Raw genomic sequence first — 18150 nt, forward strand, 5'->3', positions numbered from 1 at the left:
TACCACTAAACCCCCACTAGAATGGCTAAATTGAAAGACGCAGACAACACAAACGTTGGCAAGGAAAACCAGAGCTCTCATACGTGACTAGCAGGTTTATAAAACGGTACCACTGCTTAGAAAAACTTCCTGACAGTTTCTTAAAAGTTTAGCAAACAATGCAGCAACATAGATGAACCTCAAAAACATCGTGCTGAGTAAAGCAAGTCTCATACAAAAGAGTCCATATCATCTAACTCTGGTTATTTGAAGTTCTAGAACAAGCAAAACTAATTTATGTGGAGAAGTGGGACAGAACAGGAGTTATTTCTAAGATACTAGTTGAGAAGGGACATGAGGGAATTTATGAAGTGATGATAGTGTTCTATCTTGATGGGCATTTGTTATACAGGTGTATGCAGTTTTCAAAAATGCATCAGATCATACACTTATGATTTATGCATTTATTCTGTGTCAATTTTACCTTGAAAACATACAGATATTCAATTTTAGGTAATGATATTGACACTCAGGTGTTTGGGGTGAAATGTACTGATGTCTGCCACTTGGTTCAAGATGTACCAAAAAAATAAGTGGTTTGGTGGGAGGACAGAAGGATGAATATATCAAAACAAATATGGGAAAGTGTTCGTTGTAGGATCTAAGCGATGGGTAGATGGGTGTTTATTATACAATTCTTTAAACTTTTCTTTATGTTTTAAATGTTTCCTTAATAGTATTGGGAGAAAATGAACCATGCATCTATCCTACGAACCAGCCATTTCCTCCCTTGGTATTTTTCCAAGAGAAATAAAAACATATGTCTACATAACACTTTGTAAAAGAATGTTCATTTCAGCTCTATTCTCAGCCGGAAACTGAGAACAGCTCAGATGTCCGTCAACAGGAAAAGGGGTAAACAAACTCAAACTGTGCTTTATTTATACAATGGACTCCTACTCAACGTAGTGAACTACTACGTAACTACTTAAACGTAGTGAACTACTAATACAGGCAGCAGTGTGAGTGAATCTCAAAAACATTTTGCTAAGGGAAAGAAACAGATTCAAAACAATGCATTATGTATAATTCCATTTATAGAAAGTTCCAGAAAAGGCAAAACTAATCATCTGTAGTTATAGAAATCACAACAGTGAATGCTTTTTAAGTGGAAAAGGCATTAAAGGCCTTACTAGGGTGGTGAAAATGTTTTCTGTCTTGATAGGAACTTGAGTATATCCTTGGGTATATGCCTTTGTCAAAATTGACTAAACTTTTAACACCTGTGCATTTCATGGGATGTAAATTATATATTAATTTTTTCAAAAACTGATGTAAACGGGAAATGATTGTACACATTCTAAACCAGATAATTTGTCACATAGTGTTGTATAAGGCTGTGTGTATTGGTGTGGAAACACAGAGATTCTAGACAACTTGTTGGATCAAGTTGCCAGTAGTTGTTTTAATTATTTGCTCTATTGGGCTAAATGAAGATGATACACTATAGATTTCTTGATATAACATAGAGGAAGAAATCCAAAGACTGAGAGAATAAATATTAGAGGGCATCTGTCACGTTTAGAAGATCACACATTCTCAAATGTATCCTGAGAAAACATGCTTTTCACGATGACATTGAGAAATTATGTCGAGTGAAAGAAAATAGACCCCCCTCCAAAAAAGAGTGCATACTATATGATTCCATTTATATAAAACTCTAGAAAATACAAACTACTCAGTGGTTGCTTCAGGGGGTAGATGGGATGTAGTGGGAGGGATTTCAAACAATACAAGGAAACTTTTGGGAGATGATGGAAATGCTCATTTTAAATATGAGCCATTTGTTGTATGTCAATTATACCTCAATAAAGTGTTTTTTTCTAAGTAACTTTAGGAATATAACAACAAATGCAATCTCTAGGCCTCTTTTGCATCTTGTTTTGAACAAAGTCACTAAAAATGATTTTTTGAGATCACTGGAGAAGTATGAATATGGACTGAGTATTAGGGATAATGGCATGGCGGTAATGCTAAAATCTTTATCATTTAGCAAGGTGTACTGAGATATTTATGGGGCAAATGTCTGGGATGTGTTTAAAAATGCTTCAGAAAATAGGGGTACACAAGACAAGATTGGGAAAATGCTGATAACTGGTGAAGCTAGGTGATAGTTCATTGTATTCTTCTCCCTATTTTTGTAGATGTCTGAATGTTTCCTTCATAATAAAAGTTAATAAAATAAAATAAAACAAAAAGAATGATTCCTAGGTCTCTAACTCTAGCAATCAGGTGGATGGAAATACCATTTACCTAGATGAGAAAGACTGGGAGATGAACAGCCCCAGAGGAGAAAATGGAGTTCTCCCTGGGCCACATTAAGGTTGATAAAGAACCTTAGGCAAGTGACTTCCATTCTTCAAGCCTCACTTTCTTCATCTGTATCCTGGAGATTCAAAATCTGCCAGGTTGATGACAGGATTAAGTGACACTTAATATATGCAAACCTTGGCCGGGCGTGGTGACTCACACCTGTAATCCTAGCACTCTGGGAGGCTGAGGCGGGTGGATCCCTCGAGGTCAGGAGTTCGAGACCAGCCTGAGCAAGAGAGAGACCCCATCTCTACTAAAAATAGAAAGAAATTATCTGGCCAACTAAAAATATATATAGAAAAAATTAGCTGGGCATGGTGGTGCATGCTTGTAGTCCCACCTACTCGGGAGGCTGAGGCAGTAGGATTGCTTAAGCCCAGGAGTTTGAGGTTGCTGTGAGCTGGGCTGACACTATGGAACTCTAGCCCGGGCAACAGAGCGAGACTCTGTCTCAAAAAAAAAAAAAAAAATATATATATATATATACACACACACACACATATATATATATGCAAACCTTATAGCAGAAATGAGGCTTAATAAATATCCATCACCATTATTGACTGCCATTACAAGATTCCTGACTACAGAAGTCCTGTGATTCTAAAATGGTGTGGTTCCAAGATTATGGGTGTCTGTGTCTGCAACAATCCACAGCTCTAAGGTACTCTTACCCCTAGATGCCAACACATCCTTGTCCTAAATTTCTATGCATAGCTAGCATGATCCTGCCCCTCCAGAGGTTGCCCTGGACATTTATTTACTTTCAAAACAGGGTCTGAGAAAAGCTTGGGTTCAGGAACATTAAGAGAGCTGTATCCTTGATCCATGTCCTGCCAGGGACTTATTCAGTGACCCTGTGCAAGGCCATTTCCTGTTTATAGATCCCAAGTCCTTGTTAGGAAACACAAAGGAGCAAGACAAAACTCATCACTGGGGGACTTCCAGCTCCAATATGACAAGAGTTTCAATACTGAGACTCAATGATTCTAAAATGTCTAAGTCCATCAAAGAATGCAATAAAGTCTTTAAGAGTCTAAGATTCTCAGCCATCAGAAGGAAAAAAGCACACAGGGCAGAATCCAAGAGAGCACCCGTCCTCTTCCAGCAGAGTCATGCTGACAGCGCTTCCTTCTCCCAGCAACAATGCATCACAACAAGTATGGAGTATTGCCAACCAGGTTAGCTCACCCATGCCTTATTGCCCAAGGTGTTACTGGGGTCAATTACACAGGCGTGGAGCACTGGCGTGCCTGACCTTAACTGCTCAGTCTCCAGTCTCCCCAGTGGTCAGACTGATACAGTGTGACCCAAAGCCCCAGGCATACAAAAACAGGCATTCACTGTAAATCACATTGTTTGTGTCAACCGTCCTGGTGTGGCGCAAGGCCCAAGTATATACAGACACTGTTATCAGACAGGATGTTCCAAGGGCTTAGAGGTTATCTCCTAGGAGCTGGTCAGGGGCCAGTCCCTTCTGTGGAATGTGCAGGATTTGAACACTCCAACCCTGCAGAGTTAACGCTTTACTCACACAGCCCCACCTCTGCCAATGAACTTGGGACTCTATATAGCACCTTGATAAAGAACGATAAGTTCGCAGAGAAGCAGCAAGACCCAGGAAGAGGACTTTGAGATTCCAGGACAGATGGTGGGGACGTAAAGTTATGGGGAAACTAATGGAAGACAAGGGCTGGTTAGTAAGGTTTGTTATACAGATTCCTCTGGTGCCATCTCTGGGCTGGGAAGAGTCTGGAGTTTGTCTCTGTGATTGAGTCGTCTTCATCTTCCTTGTAGAGAGGGAGAGGGCAGAGAGTTTTTGGGTGTGTCTGTTTTTGCTCAATTGCCTTCAGCTCAAAATAATCCTTACGCCGGAGTGGTATATTTGGAGTAGCATACTCTCAACCCTTCACCCATCAGTCTAAGGTGACCAGGGACTAACTTGTGTTCTGACAAAGTTAGTGTTCGCTGACCCATTGCAATGAGGGAGACCCACACGAGAACGAAGGAAAAGATAGAGGTATATTAGGATTGGGGGGAAGGGTAGTGATTAGGTAAAACTCAAACGAAGCAGCGTTTGGATAGGCTCAAAGCAAGGCAGGGCTGTGTGTAAAAGGATCAACATCAGGTCTGGACTGAGAAGTGGACGCAGGGTCTTATTTTATTGGAACTCTCAAAGTCAAGTTAAACGCAGGATTGTGTATTTGGAAATCTCTTATCTGAAGCTCTGCATCTGCGTTGGAAACCAAGGCTGCTGCTCCGTGTCAAAGTGGCTTAGACCCACCAGGCAAGAGTGGGATGTTTCAAACAGCAAAGTTTATGATAGTCTGTGATTTTAGAAAACAGAGTTTTCTCAGGAACAAAGCAGCAGTCACTCAAAGAAGGGGGTCGTTGTGACACTTTACAAGTGCAGGGTGTTCTTGGGAGAAATATTATTTCCTGTTAATTTTGCAGCTGCCTTTATCCCAGCCTGATGAATAACAGGGTAGACTTTTTACTTTCTCGTTTTGACCTAATTTGAACTTTCTCCATGTAAAATGAAAATAAAATACTACCTCCTTCTCAGGGGTATTGTGAAGATGAGCAAGACAGGTAGGTTAAGAGCTTACTTAACCTAAGACCTGGCATGTAGGAAGCCCTCAATAAACATTAGCTACTGTTGTTACCAATGTATCATTATTTCGCACACATAATTTTGACCAACAGAAAACCCCACCCACCTCCATACATACTAATGCAGAGCTACATAGTGTCACACAGCGCCACAGAGAAAGGGCTTTACTGCCCGAACATCCAGGTTTGGTCCTGGCTCAGCTGCTTCTGAGTGAGCTTAACCAATTGTGTCACTTCCCTGAGCCTCAGTTTCCTTATCGGTAAAGTGGATCTCACAAGTGTATGTCCCTCAGGATTTCTGAGAATTAAATGGGGTCATAACATTTTTCTCCCTCCCTCCACGTCTTCTTTCTGCCACTCAAGCCTTCTCCATCCTCCCCGTTCTGTCCCTGAACCTTCGCACCTCAGCGCTCAGGTAGAGCTCACAGCGCCACCTGGAGGTCTGGAGGGTCTGATCCCTAGAGGGGAGCGCAGGTAGACGACGTGAACAAGGGGACGGTGCTGGGCTGGAGCGGGTTATGGAGCCCTGGGACGGTACCTGTTATTGCTGGAACAGACCTGAGAGGCGTTTAGTTTGGTACAGGTGGCGGAGGAAGCGGGTGGGTGGGGTGTGGGGAGGGGAGGGTGCACCCCTATGCGTGTTGTGTCTGAGTCTCTGTGGCTCTGGGGTCCGTGAATGTATAGGTGCTTCTGTGCAAGGCTGTAGGTAACGGGCGTTTGAAAGTCTGGGATGGCTGGAATCTGTCACCTGAAGTCTTCTGAGCACCAAAGACTGGTTGTGCACGATTCTCTCCCAGCAGTATATCAAGGATTGGTCTGGGCCCCATTTGGGTACCTGTGCTGTCGAGATGATGTGTATGAGTGTGAATTGTGAATGGTCATCCCTCGGTATCCACGGGGGGTTGTTCCAGGACCGAAATCTACGGATGCTCAAGTCCCTTATATAAAATGGGATAGTATTTGCATATAACCTAAGCACATCCTCCCATATACTTTAAATCATCTCTAGATTATTTATAATAACTAATACAATGTAAATTTTATGTAAATAGTTATACTTGATGGTTTATTTTGGCTTTTTATTGTTGCCTTGTAATTTTTTATTAGATATTTTTTTCCAAATATTTTCAATCCAAGGTTGGTTCAATCCATGAATGTAGAACTCTCAGATACAGAGGGCTGAGTGTATATTGTTTGGACCCAATAGCTTGACTGTACCTCCCTAAAAACAAAAAGAACCACAAAAAAACTTAAATGGCTTTAAGTAATTTTGTAGTAATAATATTATGTTGTTATTCTGAAATACTAGATATGAACATGAATATGGATGTATAATAGCACAGATGTGGATATAGAGATTATATTAATATAAGTGACATAGACATAGATATATGTAATATAAAGATGATATAGATATAAAGATACATTATATAGATGTAAATAGATATAGATGTAAATAGTATATAAATAATTCAAAAATAGATTATATAAATATGGTATTTTTATGATGATATGAATATGGAAAAAAATAAAGATGATCTAGAGAAGATAAAGCAGATAAATAACTATGTTAATATCTCTAAGAGCCAAGATCTTCTGCTTAAGAGAAAGGGAGTCCTGATGTACAGTTTGTATAGAAAAAACAAGAGAAGACTCCGGCATGGTGGTGTCTGCCTGTAGTCCTAGTGGCTTTGGAGGCCAAGGCAGGAGGAGGGTCACTTGAGCCCAGGAGTTCGATGCCACAGTGAGCTACGATCCCACCACTGCACTTTAGCCTGGGCAACAGAGTAGGATCCCATCTCTAAAAAGAAAGAGACATGCCTGAATCTTTCCTTTATTAGTTTTCATAATAATGAGTTGGCATCCTCCAAGAGTGATCCGTGGGTCCCCTGATGATTCCCTGACATCCTTGATCATCGTGAGTGTTTTATGGATCTGTCAGAATCTAGGGGTGAAATGCTGACAAGGGCTTGGAAAAGCAAGCAAATGAAAGATAGGGCAGTGATGAACTTCAGGGAAAACAAAACTGTAGGAGAAAGGAAATGGAATTACTGTACAGGTCGCTACATGGCCCAGCTGTAAACTCTGTTACGTAGTCAAAATCAGGTAAACGTTAGATACTGATTTAACTAGAAATCGTGATAAACTAGACTTTCTTAATGAGGACCAAAGGGGGTACTCACGGAAGGATCTTGTTCCCAGAGAAACTCCATGGGAGTATAACTGGCTCCATAATCAAAAACACCTATTTAATACTTCTCTTATGTTTCAAGTTCCCAGGCCAGTAAGATTTGGTGATCAAAACTTTGCAAATTTCTGTTGCACTGATGCCTTTTTTTTCCTCTCCCTGAAACTACAGAACGTTCTTGCAGCCATGAGATAACCACAAAGCTTCACCCCATCTGTTTGTCCAGAGAAGAAAAGATAAGCAACACCCCACCACACCCAAGGACCCGCTGAGCAGTCTACTCCCTGCATGCTGCCTGCACACAAGGCTGAAAGAATGGCCAGTATTAACCCCCAGCTCATTATACTACTGAAATCCCCACCGTGGGAGGGGCTTATCCACCATGTTTTGATCATGCAATGTATGTAGTAGCATGATTTCTCACTGTGCTTGCGTGCCCTGCACTCTGTCCTGAACATGTAATGATGCCTCCTCGCTTCATGCATTATTCATTTCACCTCCAGAAAAACCCCTGGCCCCGCTGGTTGGGGAGGAATATTTGAGGCAGTCCATTCCTCCCACCTCCCGGTTGACACGTCCTTCACAATCTCCTTTCTCTCTTGACAATTCTTGTTGTCTCAGTAATTGGCTTTCTATGCAGCAACACAGAGAAGCCCCCTTGCGGGTTCATTAAGAGGGAGGCTGAGGTCCCTACCTAGGTCTCCTATGTCTAAGCGTGGTGGGCTAAATAATGGACTCCCAAAGACATCCACATCCTAATGCCCAGAACTTGTGAATATGAATTTGTTACCTTACATGGTAAAGGAGACTTTGCAGAGGCAATTAAATGAAGGATCTTGAGATGAGGAGGTTATTCTGGATTATCTGGTGGGCCCAATGTAATCACAAGCATCCTTATATAAACAGGGACACAGAAAGATTAGAGTCAGAGCATGTGACCGTGGAAGCAGAGATGGGAGTGATGCAGCCAGGAGCCAAGGGTTGTGGGCAGCCTCTAGATGCCAGAAGAGCCAAGGAACAGACTCCCCCCTCGAGCTTCCAGAAGGAACCAGCCCTACTGACACCTTAATTTTAGCCCCTTAAGGTTCATTTCAGACTTCTGACTTCTAGAACTGTAAGAAAATAAACTCGTGTTGATTTATGCCACTACATTTGTGGTGATTGGTTCCAGCAGCAATAGGAAGCTAATACACCAGAGTATCAAGTCCCTCTGAAATGGGATGAAAGGAAATTCCCATAGCAGAATGTTCCCCAGCCTCAACTGCCTCCCTTCTGTCCCCTGCAGTGGCTTGTGTGTGGCAACAAAGAGTTGGGGCGTGAGGGAAAAATGCAAGTTCCCCACCATGGAACAGCAACACTGTGCTAGCCTGGAGTGCTCAGCAAAATGGGTACAAAGTAGATTAACCAGGTACCAAAATATCTACTGGGGAAAGGGAGTGCCCACCATATTTTTGGATGCCTCAGCACTTTCTTTTATTTTTATTTTTTTTTGAGACAGAGTGTCACTTTGTTGCCCTGGCTAGAGTGAGTGCCGTGGCATCAGCCTTGCTCACAGCAACCTCAAACTCCTGGGCTTAAGCGATCCTACTGCCTCAGCCTCCCGAGTAGCTGGGACTACAGGCATGCGCCACCATGCCCGGCTAATTTTTTTTTTTTTTATATTTTTAGTTGTCCATATAATTTCTTTCTATTTTTAGTAGAGACGGGGTCTCGCTCTTGCTCAGGCTGGTCTCGAACTCCTGACCTCGAGCGATCCACCCGCCTCGGCCTCCCAGAGTGCTAGGATTACAGGCGTGAGCCACCGTGCCCGGCCCAGCACTTTCTTTTAGAGCTGCTTTGGTTGTCCTATAGCACCCTTTACTAAATACTAAAATCTCTGCCTAGTGGAAAATTATAATACCATTAACACGGGCTTCAGGACAGCATATGATGATGGCACTGCCTGATTTGTTTCACTGTCAACAAGCAAAAATACAATGTAAAAACTTTGCATTACTCATTGGGAAGAGCTTTAAAGCAACACCCCAGGGTGGGGAGATGTAGAGTTTGCAGTTTGCGTGCAAGAAAACTGGTGTGGGCCGGGCGCGGTGGCTCACGCCTGTAATCCTAGCACTCTGGGAGGCCGAGGCGGGTGGATTGCTCAAGGTCAGGAGTTCGAGACCAGCCTGAGCGAGACCCCGTCTCTACTAAAAATAGAAAGACATTATATGGACACCTAAAAATCTATATAGAAAAAATTAGCCGGGCATAGTGGCGCATGCCTGTAGTCCCAGCTACTCGGGAGGCTGAGGCAGTAGGATCGCTTAAGCCGAGGAGTCTGAGGTTGCTGTGAGCTAAGCTGACGCCACGGCACTCACTCTAGCCTGGGCAACAAAGTGAGACTCTGTCTCAACAACAACAACAAAAAAAAAAAAAAAAAAAAAAAAGAAAACTGGTGTGGAAGAAATTCTTGTGCAGCCCAGGATTAAACACTCTTGTAAGCAACCTCTAATAAACCCATCTAACTGGCCAGGCTGGACTTGTCTGAGTCATTCTTTGGTCTCTCAGCTCCCTCTCAGTTTGAGGGATGGTTTTTCTAAACTGTCCTGGGATTTTCTCAAAACGGGGAATCTCTCTGGCTTAAACAGCCCAGACTCTCTCATCATATCCCATATCCCATACCCCATATTGTCTTTTTCTTTTTTTTTTTTTTTTTAGATTGAATCTCACTCTATCGCCCAGCCTAGCTCACTGCAATTTCAAACTACCGGGCTCAAGCGATCCTCCTACCTCAGCTTCCCGAGTGGCTGGGACTACAGGCACGCACCACAATCCTGGCTCATTTTTCTATTTTTAGTAAAGACAGGGTCTCACTCTTGCTCAGGCTGGTCTCGAACTCCTGACCTCAAGTGATCCTCCCACCTTGGCCTCCCAGAGTGCTAGGATTACAGGCGTGAGCCACCATGTGTGCAGTCCCCATGTTGTCTTACTCTTGGTTCTTGCCTAGGCTCTCCCTCCTCCTCTATGGCTGTATTTAGGGTTCAGTGTAAGTCTAGGGTTAAGATTCCTTCCAGGGCCTGGATTGCCCGTCAGTCTGTTTCTGCGGCCAGGATGCACACCGATGGTTTTTACTCTCCTGGAGTGTCTATGGGTCCTCTGAGATTGTCCAGCCTGTGCTCATTCAGGCCCTAGAGGAGAATCCAAGTTGTTGGAGCGTCTGCTTTGAGCTTCCCTGAGGTCATGCTAGCCATGCCACTGCCTCCTAGAGAAATTTCTCAAGAGATTAAGGAACTTACTGGACTTGGTAAATATCATCATTGCCCTAGGTATTTCTTCATCTTCAAAAGAAATTGTGCCAAAGTCCTAGATATCAGAATGTCAATAGGAGCAGGTTCCCCCACACGCTTTGCACCTGTTATGACTAGCGGGATGACCTCGTGCAACCCATTTCCTGACTCTGGCCCTAGACGCTCTTTTGCAAAACAAAGGCAATGGACGAGAGGGTCTCTAATGGATGAGAGCCTCAGTTTCCTCACATCAAAATGGGAATTAAATAGGCAGTGCCTCTTAACTACTTAGCACAGTGCCTGCCACTGCATATAGGCTGTAGGTCATTGCTATCGAGTTTGATAGGATTATTTATAATTAGGTGTGTGCTGGCAATACACAGCAACGTAGGACCAAGCATTTCTTTATCTTCGAAAGAAACTGTGCCAAAGTCCTAGATATCAGAATGTCAACAGGGACATGTTCCCACCCATGCCTTGGGACCCACCCAATGCTTAGGATCAAGTATTCTGGACACTCCCGGTTGTGATAGCAACTGCTATAAAGTAACTCCTTTATTAAACCAGGGCTCGATAGATCAGAGTGTAAAACAGGAAACATGAACTGCCCTTCAAGGTGGCGACCGGTTCTTAGTCTGGGATACATACACGTGGAAGGGTCCGTGAAGGTTTTCCACTGGATAGACATATACAGAGATAAATTACAACAATCAATGTTGAAATTGTCTTCCAAATGCACAATTCCCTGCAGAGTCCTGCATGAGATGCCACAGTTCTGTAGGCATGACTTACCCACATCCTATTTCACTTTCTACCCATCACCCACTTTTTTAAAAAAACAAAAAACCCTACCTGTCTCCCCTCCTCAATTCATGCTTTCAGTGCAGAAAACCTCTGGTGACCAAATAGACCCTTAATATTGGTGTTGAGACAGGGAGGAACTCCAATGACTGGGTAATGAATCCCCCTAAAAATGGACAAAATTTGCAACAGGCATTTACAAAGAGGAAGTTTAAATGGCTAATACATGTATCAAAAGATGCTCGGCCTCATTAGCCATCAGAGAAGGCAAATTAAAACCACAACACAACACTATGACACACCCACAGATTTGCTAAAATTAAAAGATCTGACACAAATGTTGGCAAAGACGTAGAACAGCAAATCTCACACACTGCTGGCCCAAATGTAAATTAGCGTGATCATTTTGGAAGAGTGGTTAACTACTAAGGTGGAAGACACGCACATCTCACGACCCATCTGTTTTTCTCCTGGGTATATACGCAACAGAAATGCATAAATATACTTCAACAGACTTGTATCTTAAATGTTCATGGTAGCATTGATCATCCTGAGTAAAATTCTATTGGTAAAATTAGTACTATTAATATTTATTCCCAGATACCACAACTAATTGAGGGGAAAGCCCATTTATCTTCCTAAGAACTAAATTTCAAATAAAATTTTACCTTTTATGTTTAATAATTCCATATCAAATTATATAATGATTTATGTTTTGATCACTTGTATACAAATAATAGTTGTAATAAAATCCCAAATCAGGGCCCGGCGTGGTGGCTCACACCCATAATCCCAGCACTTTGGGAGGCCAAGGAAGGGGGATCAGTTGAGCCCAGGAACTTGAGGTTACAGTGAGCTATGATAGCACCACTGTACTCCAGCCTGGGTGACAGCAAGACCCTGTCTCAAAAAAAAAAAAAAAAAAAAAAAATTAATTAATTAAAAATAAATAAATAGGCCAGGCGCAGTGGCTCACACCTGTAATCCTAGCACTCTGGGAGGCCGAGGCGGGTGGATCGCTTGAGGTCAGGAATTCGAGACCAGCCTGAGCAAGAGTGAGACCCCCGTCTCTACTAAAAATAGAAAGAAATTATATGGACAACTAAAATATATATATACAAAAAACTAGCCGGGCATGGTGGCGCATGCCTGCAGTCCCAGCTACTGGAGAGGCTGAGGCAGTAGGATCGCTTAAGCCCAGGAGTTTGAGGTTGCTGTGAGCTAGGCTGACGCCACGGCACTCACTCTAGCCCGGGCAACAGAGTGAGACTCTGTCTCAAAAAAAAAAAATAAAATAAAATAAAATAAAATAAAAATAAATAAATAAAAATAAAAAAGGGAAAAAAATCCAATTCAGGAGAAATTTTAATTTCTTAGAGCCCAATTTTCACAAGAAATTTAAACTTTGTTTAATTTTATTTATTTATATATATTTTTTGGGCAGAAAATATGATAGGATGATCACCAAAAGGTATTCAAGCATAAAAATATATTAGGATAAAATTCTGTGGTAGAAATGAACTACAAGTTCAAAGAGAAAAAAGAAAATGTAAATTTTTTAAAAGGGTGCTTATGTACTTTTTTAAATGATTAATAGTGAATCTCAGTTCTCAAAGTTATTTAGATTCCATTGGATACATTTAAAAGAGTGACATAACTTCTATTTTTAAATGTCAATATTTACAACACACCAGAGATCACAACAAATTTAAACTTATGGAAAAAACCGTTTGCCGCAACTTAAAAATGTGGAGATATAAAATTTTTCCAAAAACATTTTATGTGACATGTAAGCAAAATAGGTAGGAGACTATTGCTATTAAGGTAACAGAAAAGAAACTCAAGTGGTCAAAATTGTGGCACCAAATTTAGGAGTCCACAGGATTCCCAGAGTAATGATTTTAAAAACATACCCAACTCTGGTTATAAAATTTACAATATTGATGAAAAATCCCTAGAAAATTGTAGGTAAAGGTAAAAATACCTCCAGTGACCTTCAAGACTGATAGCAAAAAGATAAATTTTAATGTAAAATAAATATTAGGCATCACTCCTAAAAAATATTATAAAATACAAATTCTGGCTGAGCGCGGTGGCTCACGCCTGTTAATCCTGGCACTCCGGGAGGCTGAAGTGGGAGGATCGCTTGAGCTCGGGAGTTTGAGGTTGCTGTGAGCTGTGATGACGCCATGCACTCTACCTAGGGCAACAGAGTGAGACTCTGTCTCAAAACAAACACACAAATAAACAAAATACAAATTCTGATGGGGAGCAGGCTGAGAACCTCTGGTCCATCTGTCTGGTGGTGGTGGTGGTCTTCCACCCTCCTGGGTCCCTCACCCTCAGTCTCTTTGACTGTCCCTTCTACCCTATGCCACCTCCAAATACTGAGGCTCTGGAGGGCTAGGAGCCAAGGCCTCTTATCACCCTCTCTCCCAGGTGAGCTCAACCATTCACAGGGCTTCATATGTCTGCCAATGACTCCCCAGCTTACGTCCACAGCCCAGACCTGGCGTGACCTAGCCTGGGTCTGCTAAACCACACTGGCCTTGCTGGGCCGCCAGTGCCCTACACTCCCTCTCATGGCTTAGGACAGGTATTGTCCCACCTGAAATGTTTGCTTTCTTCTCTCTCCTCCTCCCTGGTCTGCCCCTCCTTGAGGTGAGAAACCTATCTCCCCACCTCACCCCTGCACTCCGTGCTAGAATCATCGTCAACAACCCTGAGCTCCTCCAATCCCTCCTGCAACCCTCTGAGCCTCCCAACATGCTGTTCTCATGCAAGAACACTTTTCCCCATGATCTTCCTCTACTTATTCTTCAGACTCGTCCGGGAAGCCCTCCCTGACACCCATCACTCCCAGGCTGGGGCAGACACTTACTCTGGGCTCCTACACCCTCCATGTCTCCCCCATCCCAGCACAGACCACTCTGGGCAATGTCTGGTCATTGATCTGTCAGCCCCGCAGGACTGTGGGCCCCATGAGTCCAGGACTGTCTCTGTCTCCATTGTGTCCCCAGCATCACCCAGCCAGGCCTGGGCACAGAAGTGGCATCGACTCTGCATATAAAGAGCTAAGGTCTCGGCCGGGCGCGGTGGCTCACGCCTGTAATCCTAGCACTCTGGGAGGCCGAGGTGGGCGGATCGTTTGAGCTCAGGAGTTCGAGACCAGCCTGAGCAAGAGCGAGACCCCATCTCTACTAAAAATAGAAAGAAATTATATGGACAGCTAAAAATATATATAGAAAAAATTAGCCGGACATGGTGGTGCATGCCTGTAGTCCCAGCTACTCGGGAGGCTGAGACAGGAGGATCCCTTGAGCTCAGGAGTTTGAGGTTGCTGTGAGCTAGGCTGACGCCACGGCACTCACTCTAGCCTGGGCAACAGAGTGAGACTCTGTCTCAAAAAAAAAAAAAAAAAAAAGAGCTAAGGTCAGCAGTTCCCTGGAGCCTTCAATGCCTGGCGCAGGCCGAGCGGCCTTCTGCACTCTCACCTCTGGAGCTCGTCCAGCTACTCCCTATTCTAGAAGCTGGGGCATGTTGGCATTAAAAATAGAATTAAATAGAGATGGAATGTACTTAAGATTTAGTGAAATGGGTGTGTAAAGGGGAACGTGACTTCACCAAAGCAACACAGAGAAGCCAGTAACCTCCCAACCAGGGGTGGGTCTCACCTTCCAGAAAGATAGAAAAGAACCAGTTCAGGCCGGTTCAGGCAGTTCAAGAACAGGGTCGCTCCTGATTGACAGCCAGGGGGAGAGGCTGAAGTGGAATCGGAAAGCGAGGGGTTGCAGGAGGAAGGGAATTCTTTTCTGCAGTCTTTGAAATTTGTAATAAACCCACAATCATCTACTACTTGTGTAACTGAATGTCTATGAAAAGTCATGATGAAGTGGAGATAATACAGGCGCTGACTTCGGGGCTCTTGTAACATTTCGGAGCCACCTGGTAGATGATGAGCACCCAGAGTGAGACAGCAACGAACTTTAACAGGCACACGCTGAGCTGCGCCAGGATTTGCCTAAATGCCGTGCAGCATTAACCACTGGATCCCTCGTAATCCTCCGAGGCAGGTACTAATCTGTATATCATCTGTCGTCCCCAACTTGCCGATGAGAAGCGTAAGGGAGTTAAGTCCACCTGCCCAAAGTCACAGAGCTCAAGGCCAGCGCGAAATTTGAACCTGGGTGGCGGGGAAGGAGTGGAAGGGGAAAAGGACTGTAGTCGGTTCCTGTCTGGTTCTCCCACCCCACCCCACCCCACCCTGGCTCCCCCCACACGGTTTTTAGTCCCTCTCTAGACCATCCTCCTCCTCTCCCCTCGTCACACCCTCCGCAAGCCCCAAACCATGACTCAGGAGGCTGGGGCGCCCCCTGGTGGAAGCCGTGTGCGCGGTGGTGCCGGGGCAGATCTCCCAGGATATGGAAAGGTGGGTGTCCCAGTGCAGCTCCCCATCAGGGCTGGGAGGAGCCACTCTACTGGGCAGGTTGGGAGGCAGAGGTAGAGCAAAACTGTCCCCTCCCTCAGAGAGCAGTGGGGAGGGAGGGAGGGACAGAGAAGTGAAGAAACATCCAGAACAATACACAGAACAATACACAGACCCTTAGGAGCTGTGTGACTGTGGGCAGGTAACCTGTGATCCTTCAGCCCCAGTTTCCTCATCCGAAGATGGGGGTGGTATATTAGTACCTGTCTCAAAGAATTAATGGGGCACAGATATATGAGCCCATTTACAGATGAGGAAAACAGAGAAGCTGAACAACTTGGCCAAAGTCACATAAAGAGGCAATGGAAATGGCAGGGCAAAGAGTTGAATTCACATTGGCAGGGATCAGTGGCTCAAATTTGTAATCCTAGCACTCTGGGAGGCCGAGGTGGGAGGATGGCTTGAGGTCCGGAGTTCGAGCTCAGCCTGAGCAACAGTGAGACCCCGTGTCTCTTCTAAAAATAGAAAAAATTAGCCAGGCAACTAAAAATAGAAACAAAGAATTAGCTGGGCATGGTGGCAAGCACTGAGAGGCTGAGGTGGGAGGATCCCTTGAGCCCAGGAGTTTGAGGTTGCTGTGAGCTAGGCTGACGCCAAGGCACCCTAACCTGAGCAACAGAGCAAGACTCTGCTTCAGAAAAAAAAAAAAAAAAAAGAGCTGAATTCAGGTAATTCCTGTTCCCCCAAAGTTTCCAAAATGGAGGCTCCAGCCTCCAAACCTCAAGCTTGGGCCTCCACACTGCTCTATATCCCTGCACACCCCCACCCCCCAACATTTCCTGTTCCTTTTGATTGCAAAACTGTTAAGCCCACTCCTTGGCTTCCCCAGCTCCTGCCTCCTAAGACAGGTTTCCTAAACTACTAGCCTCCACCCCTCTCCCACTCCCCCACCTCGCCACCAACAGACTGATCCACAGATTTTTATCAGCCAAGGTAGCTCATACTCTATGAGCAAGAAGCCAGTTGTTGAGACTGGTACATTTTCATCCCACTTAATGTCTGTGTCTTCCCAGCCTGGTGGCTGTGTGAGGCACAGGCACCCAGGCAAGCCCTGTCCAGGCCCTTGCCCCACTCTGGGCAAGGAAGAGAAACCAGCCTCAGACAAATAATCACTGATAAGCAGTTTCCTCAGCCTCTGGCTGCCAGGGAAGGGTGGATGGATGGGGTTCTGGGAGGAGAATGGGCAGGGCTCAGGTAGGAGGGGACTGTGCTGGACCTATGAGGAGAGCGGGTAGCTCAAAGCCAAAGCCTGAGACAGAAGGAACCAGACCCCCATGACTCAGCACTTGAAATGTGGAAATTCGCAACTCAGAGACACGTGCATGCCAGTTGGAAGAGGAAAAGACGGTAAACAACCTGGAGATCAGATCAGTCCCTAGGAGAAATGGATGGAGAAGTTGTGTCAAAGCCATTCTTGAAAACACCTTGCAGGAGTTAAAACTAATGAACAAGAGCCAGTGTCTGGATATGAACAAATCTCAAAAGCTGAAGAAAACCAGCCAGTTGCAGAATAAATAGGTCCAGGGGTGGGGCACCTGCAGCCTCACAGCCACATGTGGCCCTCCAGATCCCCAAGTGTGGCCCCTCGACTGAATCCAAACTTTAGGGGGGGAGGGGATGGGTGTATACCTACATAATGAGTGTGATGCGCACCGTCTGGGGAATGGACACGCTTGAAGCTCTGACTTGGAGGGGGTGGGGGAGGCATGGGCAATATACATAACCTAAACTTTTGTACCCCCATAATATGCTGAAATAAAAAATAAAAAAAAAAGTTTAACAAACTTTATTAAAAGGATTTGTGTAGGCCGGGCGCAGTGGCTCACGCCTGTAATCCTAGCACTCTGGGAGGCCGAGGTGGGTGGATCGTTTGAGCTCAGGAGTTCGAGACCAGCCTGAGCAAGAGCGAGACCCCATCTCTACTAAAAATAGAAAGAAATTATATGGACAGCTAAAAATATATATAGAAAAAATTAGCCGGGCATGGTGGCGCATGCCTGTAGTCCCAGCTACTCGGGAGGCTGAGACAGGAGGATCGCTTGAGCTCAGGAGTTTGAGGTTGCTGTGAGCTAGGCTGACGCCACGGCACTCACTCTAGCCTGGGCAACAGAGTGAGACTCTGTCTCAAAAAAAAAAAATAAATAAATAAATAAATAAAAAAAAGGATTTGTGCTGTACAATTGGGATTCACTCAAGGCCACATGCGGCCCCAAGGCCGCAGGTAAGCTGTGTGCTACGTATAAAGGTTTGAACCCTGCAAAAGAATACTTTCCTAAAAATTGTGTCTGGTTGCACAAATATGTAGGAAAAGAATAAGAAGATACCTTGAAATATTAACTGTAAGATAATGGTTCCCCTGCGGGAGAGAGAGGTGTGACATTTGGAAAGGGACACAGGAGACCCCAACTCAGTCACCCACATTTCACTTCTCTAAATAAATAATG

Source organism: Eulemur rufifrons, chromosome 24, assembly GCF_041146395.1.
Source record: "Eulemur rufifrons isolate Redbay chromosome 24, OSU_ERuf_1, whole genome shotgun sequence".
NCBI classification, from domain to species: domain Eukaryota; kingdom Metazoa; phylum Chordata; class Mammalia; order Primates; family Lemuridae; genus Eulemur; species Eulemur rufifrons.